Below are 4,661 nucleotides of genomic sequence, written 5' to 3' on the forward strand. Positions count from 1 at the left end.
AGGTGTTCCTGTAGCTCCTCCCTGGGGATGTGAATCATGCTGTTAGTTTTTCTCAGTCTTCCTTCTGAGTCCCTTCTCCAGTGTTCCTGCCCTTGCTCGAACTCTGAGTCCTGGAGGTATAGTTTGCCCGTTACGAACTTTAGTTCTCCTCTCTGGAGGGCCTTTAAGGTTGCTCCTGATATGACCTCTTTGTTGACTGGTGTGTGTTGTGTCTTATCTTGGCGTCTCTTTCCACTGCTGGTTTCAGAGGTGCGATCTTCTCCGTCGCTGCTTCCTGAAACATCTCTCAGAGCATTAGCAGATTCAGAATGTATTTCTCTCAAAAGGTCTGTTGCATTATCGCAAATTTCTTCATGATTTTTTGATAATTCTTCTAATGCTTCTTCCAGACGTTTATAAGGCTTATAAGGACCAGGACCATGTGTGGTGTCTTCTTCTGCTCTATCTGATTGATTTTTCTCACAGACTGGGGATTTTTGATTGGCCCTGCCTCCCTTACTTTTTTCTGCTTTTGAGAGGATTTTTTTCCTAAGACTACTTTCTGGTTCGGGATCTAGCTCTACCAGTCCCTCTATTGAGACATCTCCTTATAATGCTACCAATGGCATTTGTTTTGGTGTTTGCTTGTGGCTTCTGGGGTGTTCGTAGTGAGGTGGCAGAGTCATTTTCTCACATTTTTCTTCATTTTCACCATCTTTATTCAACACCTCTCTAATTTTTTTCATATTTTTCAGGAAATTAATTCCTTCATTTTTGAACAGGTTTAATACTTCCTGTTCAATTCTTCTCTTTTCTTCACGCTTCTTGGTTTTATCTCTTGGTTTATAATTCTTAATTAGTCCCTCCATCTCCTCACACACTGTCACATCAAAAGTACCACTTTCTGGCCATACTGTTCTTAAATTTTTGGTTCTCGCAGCCCATTTTATAGATATTTTTTCTATTGAGTCCTTGCATACTGGGTATCTGGATCCCAACAGATCTACAGGAGTGGATGACATAGTTAAAGCAATGTATTTTCAACAATTTTTCAAAAAAAGTACAGAGATTTAAAATTTTAATTCATTTGTTTATTAAAACATTGTTTAATAAGAGGATGCAAACCAAGCTCTGGAGTTTTCTGGGGCTATCTACATTGTTAATTTATTCAAAGTCACTGCCACAAACTGTTGAGGAACCACTCCTCCAACTTCATTGTAATTACACAATATTCTGCTTGTCCAGTTTACATATCGAGTTTCTGCAAAGACTCTCAGCTCAGGGTGGCTAATTAGCCGTCCAGTGTGTCCCTGTCCCAATGGAAACCCCTGGACCTGTCCCCTATCAAAATAAGAGCCTACCAGTCTATCTATGGGAATTCTTTGAATAAGTTGATGTTCTTGCTGTCAGGCCTGGGGGATTGTTAGGTTTGTTACTTTGGTATGTGCAGACTTCGTTCAGGTATTGTTTCAACACTCCAACTCTACAGCAGCTCTGTACAATCTCCCCCCACTTAATGTAAGGCCACTCCCACTGGGCTGGGTCTAAATTGCAAATCTCTGTCAGTTGGTTCAGGTACCAGTCTTTTCTTTCTTCTGTTAGAATTTGTTCTACCCCTTCTGCATCAATGTATGTCGCCTCCTCCCAAAAGTGATTTCTAATTCCCTTAGTTTCTGACAGAACTCTTCCTATGGTCTGTATTTTAGCCTGAATGGCTATGCTTCTCTCATAAGCGAGACCTGGCGCCTCTTCAGCCATGCAAATGGTAATTCAGTGAACTGAAACAAAACAAGATAAGGCATAAATCACTAATGGGGAATAAGTCTTAAACACGAAACTCACTAACTAATTTATGATTATAATATCAATAATGAGAATCATATTTTCAAAATCATAAATCTTTACACAATCAATCTTTCATTATCTATAATGAAAAGAAAATTTTTAAAACTTCAAAGTTGATAATTGAATAAACTGAAATAAAATAAAGTCAAAAATAAAATCTCAGAATACCAAACTTAAAATCGTTATTTCACTAAGTTGAGATAGAGCCACATCAAAGTCAAAATATCATAGTTAAAAATTAGTAACTCAATAAACTGAAACCATAAAAATAAGAGTTTTAAAAAGCTTCAAAGCTGCAAGTCAACATTTCCATATGTAAAACAATAATTCAATAACCAACTAAACAGGGTCTTGACTTCAAACTTGAAAGGTCAATAAGCTTCAATATACTGAAATAATAAAATAAAATAAAAGTTTCAAAAACTTCAATAACTCATGTGACTGAAATAATAAAAATAATAAAAATAAAAGTCTTTAAAAACTCCAAAGTTAAAATCACTGATCCAATATAAAGTAAAATGAAATAAAAGAAAAATCTCATAACTTCACTATTTAAAATTCAACATACTGAAATGATCTAAAAAATAAAACAGCAAAAATAGGGTTGTCTTTGGAAAGGGGAGGTCTCAAAGCATGAGGCTAGAGTAATTAATCTTATAAAACCAATGCTAAGAACCAAGCCTTAAAACAATAAACTAAATAATGATCTATAGTTAGAATCACTAAAGAAGTTTTTTTTTTTAATGAAGCTTGAAAAATGAACTTAAAACTACTCTTCTGTTTAATAGAAAAATCAGCTATCGTATCCTCGTCAAGCCAATATGCCCTAGAGAAAAAAGTTCTAGTATGCGTTGACTTAAAAGTACATGCATCATATTGTGACCATGGGTGATTTGTTCCTGTGTTGGCTCTCACACAGCCTTTCAGCCGTGATCGTCCCTAATATATCACCATCTTTTTCTGGGCATTTTGTTCTAAGTGAGCTCTCGCAAGGCAATGCCCTGGTCGTCCCATATACACCCTTTTTTTTTTTTTTTACTGTGGTCACAATGTTTCAACATGCAATATCAGTCTCTTGAATATTTTCCGTAATGCAATCTTTTATTCAATGCAAAAACACTAAAAAAACATTCTCATATCAGTTTTGAAACTTATTTTCTTTAGATGAAAATATCATTTTTAGAGGATACGCAACTTGTGCTTGCTACCAAAAATCCCCTATTGTTCCACTGTGCTCCTTCACGCTTGGTTAAACACTCACACACGCTTTCTGGGAAATTTGCCAGCAATTCCCTCCCTTACAAGTTCTCCAGCTAGGCTGGATACACAAAACGATACACAGACAGTATAGACAGACAAGACCCAGGTTTAATTCTACATCTATACGCAATTCCTCTCTGCGTAAAATAAATATGTCTTATTTGTCTCAAGACAGCCTTATTCGTCTCAAGGCACGCAATTCCTCTCTGCGTAAACTATATCTCTTAACGCAATTCATCTCTGCGCAATCTATATCTCTTAACGCAATTCATCTCTGCGTAATCTATATCTCTTAAGCTACACCTACAAGCAGTTCTTTTACTGCAATCATTCATCCATTCTCATTCATACTTTTCATACTTTTCTCGTTGAGATCCGGGACCCTCCTGCATATTTAACAAATTAATTTTGGTTTCTTTTTAGGAGAGACTCTTTATAGACATCAGTGCTAACCAAAACTCACCTCCGGCAAACTGCACAGATAATACTTTCTAACAATTTAATTATAAAGCAAAAATATGCTCACCTGCTCTTGATCTGTGCAGCAAGCCGGATGCTCCGTCCCAGGCAGCCACCTGATGTCTTCCGTCTCTTTCCAATCCGGGTCACGGCACCAAAATATGTTGTGGAAAAATATCAGTCTTGTAGTTCAAAAAATCTCTCAGACAAGGAAGGTCCGGGTGTCAAGGAGTTAACTTTATTTGCTCGAGCCAAACAAAGTGAGATGTTCCAAGTCATCTAAAAACCAAGTGTTTTCCAGTCTACAGTTATAGTAAAATTTCTGAAAGGTGGTCTCTTCTGAAACCAATCAGGTATTTTCCTGTTATCTCTTATTTTTATTAACCAATTGTTAATTGCCTGCCACCAATAAGTCCCAGGTAACAAGGTACGTATCTAATGGTGGTACGCTGGTTATTACATCATTTTTAAAATAATTTGATACAATGGTTACTACACGAGACCACCAAACAAGCCATGGTCTCCATACGAGAGACGGCGTGGCATACGTGCGTAATCATGGTTACTTTTAAACAGTGGAAAATCCCAGGTTTCAGAGAGAGCACAACAGGCTTCAAACTTTAGGCCTCTAAACACATCACTGGATTTTACCTTGTTACATTGTGCTCAAATGTGCTTTAAACATGCTTAAAGTGACATTAAGTGCATTTATATGAACAATCATTGGTTACAGGTACAGATTGTGTCATTAAATCATCAATTCTTCTTCAAATAATCAAATTATCATCATAAACCTACTTATATGTAATTATTCTTATTGAATATGATTTCAGATCAACCCATCTATGTACTAATGTTCCTATGAATACTTCTCAATACTTTTTAGGTATTTTATCAAGTGCATTCATAACTGTGGTGAAAAACAGTGCTCAATACATGTAAAATATATCTATATGTGCTCAGAAATTACACAATAAGAACAATGTATGAAAGATGGAGTCAGACATGTATTCGTTGGACATCATTGGGCATCTTCAGATGAACTCTGTATGTCTCTCTTTGCTTGCTCGAGCAAATAAAGATTGAAACCTCTTGAAACCTTGGCTCTCTGGTCTTCG

The sequence above is a fragment of the Triplophysa rosa genome, linkage group LG24 (assembly GCF_024868665.1).
Source record: "Triplophysa rosa linkage group LG24, Trosa_1v2, whole genome shotgun sequence".
NCBI classification, from domain to species: Eukaryota; Metazoa; Chordata; class Actinopteri; order Cypriniformes; family Nemacheilidae; genus Triplophysa; species Triplophysa rosa.